Raw genomic sequence first — 15018 nt, 5'->3', positions numbered from 1 at the left:
AAGATGACCGTTGTTATAAGAAGAATACATTTAATTCCCTTATGGGATATCTAGAGCCCATATAGAGTCCCTCAGGAGATTTCTATCGGTCGGAGAAAATAACAGAGGCCAATTGTTAATTGAAAGCAAAGCAGCTAGTAAGCCTGATCTTTATTAAAGGAAATAAACTGTTGTAACAGGGTTCCCACTCACCACACACAGGAGGGAGAACCCCGAACAATGGTGCACAAGACCCTATAATGACTTTTGAAATTGCCCACCATGTAGCCCAAGACCACCCCCAAAATATCATACATACATCACAGAAGGAGGTGGTCTCCGGCAGAAATTTGAGAGTGTTGCTTCTCTCCCGTCTGCCAGGATACCCGATAGTGCCTTATCTGATTACCTTTTCTTGGTAGCCTGGCCATTCCTTTGAGATCGTAGATACTTTAGTTTCTGAATCTCTTACACATATTGATAGTAGGCTCAGCTTAACAGATACGGTACTTGCCTGACTGTATTTGAAAAGAGAGGTATAAGCCCCTACAGTCCAAAGACAACTGGAAAGCTTTTCCTATTGTCTTCCTCCTTGCAGAGAAATATTTGAGGTCAATTTGGGAGAGTCAAAATGGCTTCAGGATTGCTCTCCTGTACTATTTCAGACACGTGGTTCATATACTTATGTATGTGTTTGCCTTGTACATTTGTGAACATTTATTCTATATTTGAGACCTTTGAATTCTTATAACACTGTGTCTACGTGGTTTCTTCATAGCTACCAAGTTAGCAACAGCAGCTGTAATAATTGTTCTCATATTAGTTTCTCTGGCCCATCTGCAGTGGACATTTAAATCAGTATCATATCACATGAAGCAGTCATGGCTCCCCCCTCAAAAAGAAAAAAAATTCTGGGAACTATAGCTTGTTAAGGAAGCTGAGAGCTGTTGGGGACCCCTTTTCCCCCTCACAGAGCTACAGTTCCCAGAGTTCCCTGGGAAGAGTGATTGACTGCTAAGCAACTCGGTGTAGTTAAATCTATAATATGGTCAGAGTCTCTGTGTGGCTCTGTCTAGATTACGAAAATCAACATTGCAACTGCTTTCATGTCCAAAACAAAGTAAGACATCCTCATTCTATGTGATAAGTATGCATATTCTCCCACAGTGGACCACAGAAAAGGCATTGTCACCCCACAGAAGAAAATACCCCACAACAATACAGAGTTCTGCAGAAAAATGCGAACCTTTTCACCATTATTGAGGCCATGTCTTCAGCAGCTGCGTTTTTAAAATAAACAGCATACCACTTTTGTAAAATATGATTGAATTGTCTAAATAGTTCAGTTGTCTAAGCTTTGAGTGAAATGGGTTCTACTTCTTGGGAAAACATCAGTTTTCTGATGGACAAGGTGGGCAAAGATACCAAATGAAAAGCTGTCTTCTTAGGGCTGCTGAAAATTCTGTGTAGATCTTGCAAGGGCTGTCATATTTGCAAACTGCTGATGAAGTCAATGAGCCCAGTTAGGTTAATAATCTCTGTGCCAACAGTTGCCAGGGAAGTATCTGCTTTGTGATGTAAGCTTGGGCCAAAATGTTGCTATGGAAACTAATTCACTAAGGATGCTTCAGGAAAGGGAGCAGAAAAAGGCACAACTTCCTCCCTTGACCTTGCCTGGAGATGATGCCATCAAAGTGTCTGCGTCCTTGAGGGAGAAAACCAGGCAGTTCTGGGACTGGTGCTGGAAAAGACACAGAGGCCTAACTTGCCCTCTGTGAGAACCAAACACTGACGGTTTGGGTGATGCCCCTAATGGGGTCTCTGTTGGAGTGTAATGTTGGGAACCCCTCCATCTTCTGTTCAGCCTGAATATACATGTAAAACAAGCCTTGGACCATAGAAAAGACACCAGTCTCCAGGAAACCTTCAATTCAAGGAACCCAGATAGAAGATATGTCCTGAAACACCTGGGCTGCTCAGAGCCTGGGGTGTGGAGAATGAAAGGATATTTAGAAAAATGGGCCACTAGTCCAGTGAAATAACTTGCCCAAGATGCTGCCAATGATACGAAAGGCTGCCTCCATTCCTATCACTCTTTTCAGGAGTTAATATCTGCATGGCGGCAGGCTCTTGTGTTAGTTCCACCCACCATCAGACATGGGGGGGGGAATGGAGGGCAGGAGGTGGGGGAGACAGGGCTTTCTGCATGGCAGCCCCTCCCTTCTGAAGATTTCATCTTTTTTTTAACCCTGACATTTCTGTCACACTCATCTCCTTTTGTTGAAATTTATACTGTTCTCCATCTGGAACAGTTTTACTGGGGAAGCTGCCCAGAATGGCTAGGGAAGTCCAGCCAGATAGGCAGGGTATAAATATTATTATTATTATTATTATTATTATTATTATTATTATTATTATTATTATTAGCACCACAGAGGGTTGGACTAGATGATCCCTGGGTTCCCTTTCTAACTCTGGGCTTCTTTAATCTATTTTTATAATGGTATGCTATATAGCTGTCATCCACCCTGGGACCTTCTTGTGAAGTGCAGGTAAGAAATCTATCAAATAAAAGGGAAGAAGTGTGTGCAAACTTAGGCTGGGATTTAGGCTTCTGGGCCTCAGGTTCCAGTAAGGTCTCCAGTGCTTCTTGTGGGATGTCAACATCCAACTAAGGAGGGGGGAAGGCATGCAGCAGGAGGGAGACGCTGGATGTGGTGCGGATGATGGAGACCACCTCCCCAAAGTTGGACAAAGAAAGCAAATTGGATCTTGGGGGAGACGGACTCACAGCTGGGAAGACATGAGAGATACCTGCAAAAAACAGGGAGTGGGCAGGTGGGAAAAGCAGAAATCTGGCCAACCCTAAGGCCAGCAGCCCCCTCCCCTTTGCTGCCATCCCCAATTATAAGCCCATTTCATGAGGGGAACTGGGAGGCCTGAAAGACAGAGCATGGCCAGGGACAGGACTATTTGCAGGTGTGCACCGTTGCAGAGCAGCTACAGTCTTGCATCCTGCAGAAACTCCATGCGCCCCAGTGGCCATGATGTACGGGCCTCGCCAGGATGTTTCCCAGGCAGTGCTGAGCCCAGCTGCAGCCAACCCACTGGGAAACCCATCCTGTCGACGACAATCCGGCCTTGGGCAGCAGGACCTGTGACATCCCCTACGACGGGCAAAAGTTAAAAGTGTTCTGTCAGAATGACGAAACCTCTGGAACGACTGAGGCACCTTCAAATGTGTAGTGTAGTTTGTTGGCAGAGATCAGTAGTTTTCAGAAGTAGGCACACCTTGAAAGAGGAGACCTTCACCCCGGTATGGCTTTCCTGTATCACATATGATGGTAGTCCCAGTGCAACTGGTACAGATGCGAAGCCTTTTCTATCTGTGGTAAATTTGTCTGTGAAAGAAAGAGTTCTGCATCTTGCTAGAGAAATTGAGAATCTTAAGTTCCTTTTATGCTTTTATCCATTTTTTGTTTTAGGTCACTTTTTTCAGATTCTTTTTTTAACGTTTCTGTTTAATATTTGTTAAATGAGGGGCAATATTTCCTTTTCAAGGGGGATTCAGCATCATAAGTTTGTTTGTGTTGTAGTTTATCTGGGTCTGAGGTAACTTCTGTTTCTGCTTGTCTTACTTTTGTATTGTTTAGGGAAGTCTTTAATGTTTGATGTTTTATCGTGTTTTTAATATTCTGTTGGGAGCTGCCAAGAGTGGCTGAGAAAACCCAGCCAGATGGGCAGGGTAGAAATAATAAATTATATTTATTATTAGGCCGTATTTGTGCTACACATTTAAAGTTCTGGGATAGCATTTTGAATAATGGGAATGGGGCTCCCTCAGGGTGAACCCCCCATCCTCCAGCTCTCATTCCCCACCCCAGGGTGTGGGGGCATCCTTCAAAGCCACTATAGCCTCATACTCCTTCCAGTATAGGAGGCAGCCTAGCTTACCTCAGAAGGTTATTGCCAGGATAATTTGGACAGGGAAAGCACACCATGTATACCACCGTGAGTTCCTTGGAGGAAATGTGGGGTTTTCGAGTGAAAATAAGGCACCAAGGAAGACCTCCTGAGAGTACAAATGTCTTTTTTGGAAGCTGCCTAGAGGTGGTGAGTTAGCCAGGTGGAGAGAGAAGGTGTAGCCCACACCCTAAAATGAAAAGGCAAGAACTTTCAAACCACTGGAACAGATAATACACCATGACTAAAGGAGGAACAGCTGGCCAGCCAACACCTTGGGCAGGGAGGTGGGTTTTCATGAGGTGGTGGAAACTGGATCACAGTCAGGGCCCACTTTATTCCCTTTGAATCCCATAGGGATGCAAGGCTGGGGGTAGGAAACTGTCAGGAAAGCCCAGATCCAGCTGTCCTAGCCCTCCTGGTGAGGGGTAAATTAAAGGGCAGGGCAGGTGCTTGGAAGCTGGATGAGGATACCAAGTGTTGACATGGGACTGAGATGGAGAGAGAGAGAGAGAGAGAGAGAGAGAGAGAGAGAGAGAGAGAGCCAGCCCACAGTCCATTGGGCGAAGCCTTGGCCAAGATCTGACTTCACAATGGGCTGCAGAATGTTTTGTTTCCCAAGAAACCAGGTGAGTTGTTTGAAAGGATCCTGAGATCAGTTAAAAGCTCATTCAACTGTCTCCTTCAGATCAGTTGGCACCAGAGATGTCTTGCTGCTTTAGAGAGCTGTCTTTTTTGGATCAGTTGGCATCAGAAACATCTGTCTACTTCGGACAACTATCTTTGGCTCAGCTGAAAGCCCAGAGAATGGTCTTCTGCCTCCCCTCCTGCCACAGAAGGTAAGGTAAGCGGGAAGAGGGGAGACATTCTGAAGCCTTGTTCTTCCCCCCACCCCACGGGCAATTTTAAAAGATGCTCCTTGGTTATTTGACCTTCATAAATCCCATGGTCCCATGGAGTGTTCTGGTTAATTTTCTGATCCCCCCCCCCATTCAAATGGCAGGAGAATTGCCACCTCCCCCCCAAAAAAAAATCAGTAAAATGCTCCCCTGCCTCCCGTTTCACCACCCACAAATAGGAAATTCTAGAAGCTCACTCAGCCCTAAAATACACACCCCACCTCGCAGGGCTCACACCCGCACCCTTAAGTATTCCCTCCCTCGGGTGCATTTCCAGCATCTTGAATTAGTTTCTCAACTTCCAACTCCTATCTGGGGGATGTAAAGGTGCAGTCAAGTGCAAGATACCGACAGAGGACTAACGGCCGCCATGTTCTAACCGGTTGCTGTGACAACCAGTTTGTCGGTTGCTGGTAGTTTTGAAAAATAACTGCTCTGCTGCAGTCACCTCAGGACCAACTTCCCTCTGGTATAGTTTATTTGCTTGTCATGTAACCTAAGCCTGCCTTCAGGTGCAGTTCTGTAAACCTGAATAAATCTGAGGGTAAAATAGTTTTATATTAACATGAATCAGATTCGTGCGTATATTCTTTAAGATGTATTCAAAGGGATTTTTAACCAGGAAGGCATCTTTATTAGTAGAACTCAGATGACTCAGCAACAAGCTGATCACTGCATAAACTTATAAAGGGGATTGTTTAACTCTGCTAAAGTAAAACTTCCCACACTATCAGCCCTAGACAGCAGATCCGGGATGTCAGATGTCATGGAGTGGGGGGAGGAGGGCAGTTGGAATCTAGCAGCAACATTTGGAGGGTTTGGACACATAAAAAAAGGTGATTTAGCATCATAAGACTGGGTAACTAGTCAGGAGTTTGTCCTGACCTTGACTGTGAATGGCCAGAACTAGCCATTCACTGTCTAGTGTGGAAAGTGGAGCAAAGGACCTTTTTAGGAGAGCAGATGCTGGGATCAGTTCTGTACTCAAAATGAAAAATTGTGTCACTGTGTTCACAGAGAAGTAACCAGCTGTGACCTTTGTCTGTTTAAATAATGGCTCCTTCAATAGGTAAGAAACGCTTTCCGACTGAGAACTGCCAAATTCGCCTCAAAATGTGTGGCTGGTGGACACAATCTGCAAGGAGGAGGAGGAGGCCCTCACCTGCATCTGGAGAGCTTACTCTCATTTGCTTGGCACCTAAATGTGTATAATGAAGGCACCAGGTGAGCCTCACTTGAGAAAATAAAACCCCTTTTATAAAACTTCCTTCTGTTCTTGGTGCCTGCTGGTGGACCCTCAAACATGGCACCTCTTCCTTCAGCCCTTTTCTTGGAAATGCAGGCAGAGCACTGCAAGAAAGAGGGAGAGAGGGCAATGTCTTCTGCTCTGAATCTCTCTCACTGTGTGTGTGTGTTGTAGGGCAGGCGGGGGGCAGAGAGAGTTAAAGGCCAAAGGCCTGGTTATAGAAGATACCTTTTCACCTGGTGCCTAAAAACATATGGTGATCGTGCTAGTTCAACTATACAACTGTGAAGCCTCTTCTATCTGTGGTAACAGAGGATAATTTGTCTGTGAAAGAAAGAGTTCTGCGTCTTGTTAGGGAGATTGAGAATCTTAAATTCTTCTTATGCTTTTACCCCCCCTTTTTTGGGTTATAGATCACTTTTTCCAGATTCATTTCTTTTTTTTACAATTCCAGTTTAATATTTGTTATAAATGAGGGGCAATATCTCCTTTTCAAGGGGAATTAAGCATAGTAAGTTTCTGTTGTAGTTTATCCGGGCCTGGGGTAACTTCTGTTTCTGCTTGTCATACTTTTGTATTGTAAAAATTAGGCCATATCTGCGCTACACATGTAAAGGTCTAGGATACATCAGAGGGTTATTGCAAGGATAAGTTAGACAGGGATAGCACACCTTGAGTTCCTTGGAGGAAAGGTGGGGTGTTCAAGTGAAAGTAAAGCACCAAGGAAGACCCCCCTAAGTACAAATGTGTTTTTTGGAAGCTGCCTAGAGGTGGTGAGTTAGCCAAGTGGAGAGAGAAGGTGTAGCCCCTACCCCAAAAGAAAAGGCAAGAACTTTCAGACCACTAGAAAAGATAATACACCATGACTAAAGGAGGAACAGCCGGCCAGGCAACATCTTGGGCAGGGAGGTGAGTTTTCATGAGGTGGTCGAAACCAGATCACAGTCAGGGCCCACTTTATTCCCTTTGAATCCCATAGGGATGTGAGGCTGGGGGTGCGAAACTGTAAGGGAAGCCCAGATCCAGATGCCCTGGCCCTCCTGGTGAGGGGTAAATTAAGGGGCAGGGCAGGTGCTTGGAAGCTGGATGAGGGATGTGGGCCTGAGATGGAGAGAGAGAGAGAGAGAGAGAGAGAGAGAGAGAGAGAGAGAGAGAGAGAGAGCGCCAGCCCACAGTCCATTGGGCGAAGCCTTGGCCAAGATCTGACTTCACAATGGGCTGCAGAATGTTTTGTTTCCCAGGAAACCAGGTGAGTTGTTTGAAAGGATCCTGAGATCAGTTAAAAGCTCATTCAACTGTCTCCTTCAGATCCGTTGACACCAGAAATGTCTTGCTGCTTTAGAGAACTGTCTTTTTTGGATCAGTTGGCGTCGGAAACATCTGTCTACTTTGGACAACTATCTTTGGCTCAGCTGAAAGCCCAGAGAATGGTCTTCTGCCTCCCCTGCTGCCACAGAAGGTAAGGTAAGCGGGAAGAGGGGAGACATTCTGAAGCCTTGTTCTTCCCCCCACCCCATGGGCAGTTTTTAAAGATGCTCCTTGGTTTTTTGACCTTCATAAATTCCATGTTCCCAGGGAGTGTTCCAGTTATTTTTCTTAGTTTTTTTTGTTTTGTCTCCATCCAAATGGCAGGAGAATTACCACCTCCCTGCCCCCTCCCAATCAGTAGAATGCTGTCCTGGCTGGCAAAGGGCCATTGCTCAGTAGTGGAGCCTGTTTTTTTCATGAAAAATCGCTGATGGCATTTCCAGGCAGTGCTGGGAAGGCCCCCTAGTGAGCTGCTTCTGCCAGTCAGTGTAAACCATAGGGAGCTAGATGTGCTAATGTGGTTTGAGTCAGTAGAAGACAGCTTCCTGTGTTCTCATTTAAATCAGCCCTTTGGGACTGTGAGGACTAGAATCTTATATTGTATTTAGGCAGGGGAGAAACTAGCCTTTATTTCCCCTGTGTCAAAAAACACAGTTTGGCACACACACACCCCATGCACATAGGGCTGGGAAGGAAAGACTCCTGCCTGAGACCCTGGAGTGCCAACTTTCAGTCAGCGTGGAGGTAGACCAATGATCTTACTGGACAAAGCAGCTCCTTAAGGCCCCACCAAGGGTGACTCTTTGGGCATTGCTCCCAGTCCAGAAAGAGAGCGGGATCCATCTCTCCTTGAAAGGCAGAACCCAACTCTTCTTTAAAAACAAAAAACAAAACCTACTTTAGCTGCGTTGTTTCCGAACCCTGGTGGGATTTGGTGTCTATCTGATGTCTGTCCCTCCCCTTTCTGACTTCTTTGTGCACAGCTGTTTATGATGGAGGCCTCTCACCTGCGGTTCCTGCACATCCCAACTGTCCTTCCCAAGCTTGGAGAGTTTCTAAAGATCCCAAATAAGGCTGCTTCTCTTGCTCAGCTGGAGACCCTCCAGACTTTTATGCAGGCCATCGCCTCGTCGTGGGTCCCTCTCCCCAGCTCATAGGCCTCGCTCAGGTCAGACAATTAGAGGACAGCAGCAGATGAGCCCTGCAGCAACTGGATCATGCCCAAGGAACCCTGATAGAGTGGCAGCCTGTTCTCAAAAGGGCCTACAAGCAGCATGGCAAGAGGCCAGTGATAAAAAGGGAGACCATAAAACCACGTTTCCTCGTTCAAAGGTGGGAAACTGCACAGGCCAGTCCTGGTGGGTAGACTCTTCCTCCGTCTTGTCTCTCTTCAGATCCACAAGTGTTCTACCACTTCGTCAGCACTTCAGAAGTGGCACCCCAGGTATATAAGTTGGTGGCGTCCAGCCCTTCTGAAAGGAGGCAGGGGCTTAAGCCACAAATGGATCAGATTTGGAGCCAGACTATTCTCTGTGTGGCTGTGGCACATTCATCCTCCACTTCTCTTCTTTTTCAGTCATGGATGTTTCTTGCTATTCAACTGCTTGCTGTCCAGCTGTGGGTGAAGCTTGACAAGATGCCTCCAGCCTGAGTTTGGGAAGGTTTTGAAGCTCCCACCACAGTCCTCCACCAAGAGAAGCAGACAACAGCCACCACATAAGAAGGGAGCAGGCCCCCTAAGAGACGAGAGCATCTCTACACTCCCAGAGTATCTGTTTCTTTAAAACATATTAGCATTTTTTTCTTTTCTTTTATTAATATTTTCATTTATTTTCCAAATTACACTAACAACAATAAAAAACCCAATTGTCCAACAACAAACAACTAAAACTTGTCCTGGTATTTGTACAGACTTGTATCACTGGAATAAAGTTTCATTGAATTATTCCAAAAGGTCTCATTCAGTGGTTTCCTTCTGTGATCAACCATTGTTTCTCAACCTTGCGCCTTCATCATCCCTGACCACTTGGCCTACTAGCTAGGGATGAAGGGAATTGTAGTCCAAAAACAGCTGGAGGCCCAAGGTTGAGAGACACTGATCTAAACAATTCATATACTTAATAAACATTTGCCAGGTATCATAACATGAAAATTTATTGTGTTTGCCTCTAGTTGCTCGGACCTAACAAGTCAGTTTCTCAGCCAGTACTACTGACTACACTCTAGCATACCAAGGTTCAGGGTTCAGATCCTCCCCTTTCTTCCAGGATCTGGGTAATCTGCATCCATTCAGGTGTTAACAGAAATGTTAGAAGCTCATTATTTGGCTAACCTTGAGTGATCAAGAGTCTTAATTCCTAGCAGCACCAGTGCAGGAGACAATTTAACCATCATATTACATACCAAGTTAATTTTTAAAAAATACATTGCTCCAGAAAGTTTTAATGTTATTGAGGTGCCACCACATATGAATATAAGTACCTTTAACAGCACATTTCCTCCAACAATTGGGGCTAATTTCTTTAGGTATCCGGGATAGCCTTATTGGTACATAATGCCACCTATGCAATAACTTTAATGAAGACTCCCAGATTATGACAGAAACTGATTTCAGTGTCAGACTACAAGGCAGGCTATTTTTCATTAGGTATGTGAATTTCTAAGGGACACGGGTGGCGCTGTGGGTTAAACAACAGAGCCTAGGACTTGCTGATCAGAAGGTCGGCGGTTCGAATCCCCGCGATGGGGTAGCTCCTGTTGCTTGGTCCCTGCTCCTGCCAACCTAGCAGTTCAAAAGCACGTCAGAGTGCAAGTAGATAAATAGGTACCGCTCTGGCGGGAAGGTAAACGGCGTTTCCGTGCGCTGCTCTGGTTCGCCAGAAGCGGCTTAGTCATGCTGGCCACATGACCTTGAAGCTGTACACTGGCTCCCTCGGCCAATAAAGCGAGATGAGCTCCGCAACCCCAGAGTCTGTCACGACTGGACCTAATGGTCAGGGGTCCCTTTACCTTTATGTGAATTTCTAGGTCCATTGCCCAGGACATTCTTGCACTTACAAAATTGCCATATTCAGGGGCTATTAGCACTCTATAAATTGAAGATGCTATCTCCTTAAACAATTGAAAAGTTAACAAAAATGTGTCAGATTCCTGTATGCCTGGACAGAGAGATCTGGTTTTAAAAGCAATCCTAACAGCTGGTTAAGGTGATACCACAACCATCTGAGATTTTGTAGACTGACAAGGAAAAGTTCCCTCCATGTGGGAATACCATTTACATTAGAATATTTTAAAAGTAGAGTCTGTTCCCAACTGCTCCAATCCGCCCATGCCCTCCACCTCCTGAGGCAGTGGCGTAGCGTGGGTTGTCAGCACCCGTGGCAAGGCAAGTAATTTGTGCCCCCTAACCCGTGGATTTGCGCCCCCTAACCCTAACCCCCAGATGTTGCGGCCGGTGCAGCTGGCGCCCCCTGCACCCCCCACGCTACGCCACTGGTGCGAGGGGTGAGAAGAGAGATCAGCGGGACTAGCTTAAAAAACTTTTGATTTCCATATGGTCACTGTAGCATATAGGAAGGGGTTTGTGCCTTAGCAAGCAAAGTAAGTGAGAAAAGACCTGCTCTATAGATTGATTCTGAAAGTTCTGTTTTCACACATGGTTTCCCCTTCAGCTAGTGGATTAGTGCCATCAAGTTTTTCAATTGAAAAGCATTATACTGCTGCATCACACTGCTGACTCATGTTAAGCTTGAGTCCACAGTGTGAAAAGCACACACCAAGAAATAAATACTAGAAAGGGGCAGGATTAGACACGTACGCACAAAACATTTTTTAAAAAAAATCAGGACTCCTTGTGCTCTGCTCCCCCTTTCTTGCTCTCTGCGTGCGCCTCAGAGTGTTAAGTTGTGGGTTGACATAGCAGCCGGCACAGCGATTTCTTCAAGTAGCTCTTTATTTTGTAAGCTGGAATAGAACTGACTGCAAACAGCTCAGCCGGCCTGCTTTTATAGGCAGCCGGCTGTCAACATTGTAACAACAACAGCCCAGAGTTCCCGCCTAAAATAACTGCCACGGACCTGAGTGAAAACTATCTACAGACCTGAGTGAAAACTATATACAGTATCCCCCTGTTGGCCCAGGGTGAAACTACACTACATAACACCCCTCCCCACCGAGATAAGTCGTTAGTTACAATCGTAATGGTTTCCTTATATACAGCACTACGCGTAATGGTTCAATTAGGCACAAAAGCATATCAGTTACATTTCCCATACTTAGACCAACAGTGATACATGTCCAACAACATAGTCCTTTAAATAAGTTGGGCGCTTGGAAACTCTGCCAGACCGCCGGGGACTGGTAGCCAAGTCCGGAGGGCCACACAGTTCTCGCTGAGGCTGTGGTGCGACCCTAGGTGGCGTTGGAACCAACTCCCCTGGATCCGCTGCTGTGGGTGGAGCCTCCGCAAGTGGAGTGGTCTGAGTCTGTTCTGAAGCGGCTTGGTTCGGCTCCACACTGGCAGTTTGCGAGGGAGGTGTAGGTGGGGCCTCGCCATCTGTACGTGTCTCTTCTGGAGCCGCAAGCGCAGTTGGGGGCACCTCGGTAGTGTCCAAGTCCCCAACCCTGTGCCTAAGCTGGTCTATGTGCCGTCGCCACAAGCGTCCGTCTTCGAGTGCCACCTGGTACGAGCGAGGTCCAGTGACTCCCACTACTGTGGCTGGCACCCAAGGAATGTCCCCCACATAGTTCCGGGCAAAGACCTGGTTTCCTGGGACAAATGACCGTGGCGCGTTGGCACAGCCTGGGGGTTCAGCCACGGCAAAGTCCGGGTGAAGCCGGTCGAGCGGTGACCTGAGGCGGCGGCCCATAAGCAGTTCAGCAGGACTCCTCCCTGTGGCCGCATGAGGGGTGATGTGTTGCACGAACAAGTATTCGGTGACCCGCTCATGCCAGTCTCCCCGGTCCAGGCGCGCCAGTACCTCTTTTGCCGAGCGCACCATTCTTTCCGCTTGCCCGTTGCTGGATGGATGAAAGGGTGCTGTTAGGGCATGGCGGATGCCCAGTCCCAAAAGATACCGCTCAAACGTGCCTGACGTGAACTGCGGTCCGTTGTCAGAGACAAGGACATCAGGACACCCATGCGTTGCAAACAGGCCTCGCAGCACCCGGATGACAGCTTCGGTAGTGGTGGAGGGCATCAGGGAGACCTCCAGCCATTTGGAATAGGCGTCCACCACTACCATAAAGGTCCGGCCGTGAAAGGGGCCAGCCAGATCGATGTGCACCCTCGACCAGGGTGTCTTTGGCGTCTCCCAGGTGTGTCCCTTAGCTGCCGGTGGTGCAGGCCTCGACTCTTGGCACGCTTGACAGGCGGACACCCAGGCAGTGATGGCATCGTCCATATTAGGCCACCAGACGTAACACCGAGCCAACGCCTTCATTTTGACAATTCCCGGGTGGCCAACGTGCAGAGCCTCCAGGACGTGCTGACGGAGTCCCTGGGGAATCACGACGCGGTCTCCCCACAGCAGACAGCCGCGATGAGCTGAGAGTTCATGTTGTCTGGTTGCGAAGGGCTGGAACTCCGATGCAAAAGGCCCTTGTGGCCACCCCCTCCACACCCAGTTGAGCACCCGGCTGATGGTGCGATCCTGGGCAGACGCGGAGGCCACAGTGGCAGCCGATACAGGCGCTGCCGGAAAATCCTCAATCAGAAGGAGCGATGAAGCTGGAGCCAGGTCTTCCACAAATGCTGGAAGAGGGCAACGGCTGAGGGCGTCGGCATGGCCCATCGATTTCCCCGGGCGATGGATGAGCCGGTAGTGGTAGGCAGCCAGGAAAACAGTCCATCGCAGCATGCGTGGCGAGAGGACCGGTGGAGTTGGACGATCACCGGCGAGGAGGCCCAGGAGTGGCTTGTGGTCAGTGATGAGGTCAAAAGTCCTGCCATAGAGGTATTCATGGAACCTCTTCACTCCAGCCACAAGTGCCAATGCCTCCTTGTTGAGCTGGCTGTAATTCCGTTCCGTCGGAGATAGTGTCCTGGAAAAGTAGGTGAGCGGTGCTTCTCTTCCATCTGGAAAACGGTGACTAAGGACAGCACCGATGCCAAAAGGTGAGGCGTCGCAGGCAAGGACCAGCGGCCTGGATTCACTGTACTGTACCAGCACACTGTCTGAAGAAAGGAGAGCCTTGACTGCGTTGAAGGCCGCCGTCTCCCGATGACCCCAGGCCCAAGGCGTCTTAGTGCTAAGGAGTCGGTGAAGAGGCTCAGCCACTGTGGCTTTGTGGGGCAGGAACAGGAACATGTTATAAAAGTTCAGCAGCCCCAGGAATGCCTGCAACTCCGTTTTGTTCTTTGGGGTGGGGGCCTGCTGGATAGCGCGGATCTTGGATGTGGTTGGGTGAAGGCCGAAGGCATCGATAAGATAGCCCAGGAACTCTACCTGTGGAACGGCGATCTGGCACTTCTCCCTCTTTACCTTGAGCCCGGCCTCTTGGAACCATGTCAGCACGGCACGGAGGCGCTCGAACAGCTGCTGGTGTGAGTCTGCAGACACCAAGACGTCATCAAAATATGGTACCACGCCCGGAAGCCCTTGCAGGAGACGCTCCATAAGGCTTTGGAAGATGCCAGGAGCCACACTCACCCCGAACTGCAACCGGCGGCAACGGAATGCCCCCCGGTGGGTGACGATCGTCTGGGCTTCAGCAGTGGCATCATCGACTGGCAGTTGTTGATAGGCTTGGGCAAGGTCCAGCTTAGCGAAGACCTTACCCTCACCCAGGGAATGCAGCAGGTGTTGGACAACAGGAACCGGATAAGCGTGCTGCTGAAGTGCCTTGTTGATCGTGCACTTGTAGTCAGCGCAGATTCTCACCGACCCTTCTGGCTTGACAGGCGTGACGATGGGGGTTTCCCACTTGGCGTGGTCAACCGGCTCCAAAACTCCTTGGGCGATCAGTTTGTCCAGTTGTTCGTCCACCTTAGCCTTGAGAGCAAAGGGAACCCGGCGTGGCTTTAGCTTGATGGGGGCGACTTGTGGATCAAGGCTAAAGGAGATGGGCGTACCTGTATATTGCCCCAAGGTGCCGTCAAAAACCTCGGCAAAGTCTTTGACCAGACCCTCAGTCTCTGCGTTAGAGATGCAGTTGATGCCGGTGACTTCCAGGCCGAGGGCATCAAACCAGTCTAGCCCTAGGAGGCTTGGCCGCTGACCTTTGACCACCACCAACCAGAGCAGGCCCGAAAAATCCTTGAAGGCGGTCCGGAACCAGTCAACGCCTACCACGGGAATGTCGTTTCCCTGGTAGTCTCTCAGGTGTACGCGGTGAGAGTCGAGTTGCCTTTTGGACACTCTGGGTACCAGTCTTTTGATGGTGCTCCATGACACGATGGACAGGGCAGACCCGGTGTCGATCTCCATGTCACATGGAGCTCCTTCAATGAGCACCGTGACATTCAGCTTGCGTCGCGTAGGCGAGTCGGTTTGGCCAATCGTGGTTCCAGATGGGCAGCGGCAGTTGGTGAGAGCGAAACAACTTTCCTTGGCAGACTGGAGTGAAGACTTGGACTTGCGAGTCGATGAAGGGGGGGTGTCAGACGGAGCCGATCGGCAGACC

General features: G+C 48.5%; 1 protein-coding gene across 5 annotated transcripts in view; it reads left to right on the top strand.

Annotated features, from left to right (window-relative positions):
• RASAL3 (RAS protein activator like 3) overlaps positions 1-15018 on the top strand; it is a 145917-nt gene that overhangs the window by 80322 nt on the left and 50577 nt on the right. The window contains exons 1-2 of one of the 5 annotated variants that reach the window (XM_081893862.1): positions 5063-5310; positions 7396-7546. The gene's annotated coding sequence lies outside the window, so the exon portion shown is untranslated. Of the gene's footprint in view, positions 1-5062; positions 5311-5421; positions 5440-7237; positions 7547-15018 lie in introns of those variants that run through there. The other 4 variants (XM_081893864.1, XM_081893863.1, XM_081893861.1 and 1 more) reach the window with 4 other exon arrangements.

This window comes from Podarcis melisellensis (assembly GCF_964234715.1).
Source record: "Podarcis melisellensis genome assembly, chromosome: 17".
Taxonomy (NCBI): Eukaryota; Metazoa; Chordata; class Lepidosauria; order Squamata; family Lacertidae; genus Podarcis; species Podarcis melisellensis.
Note: the sequence above shows the minus strand (reverse complement) of the source record. Positions and strands in the feature narration are given on the sequence as shown.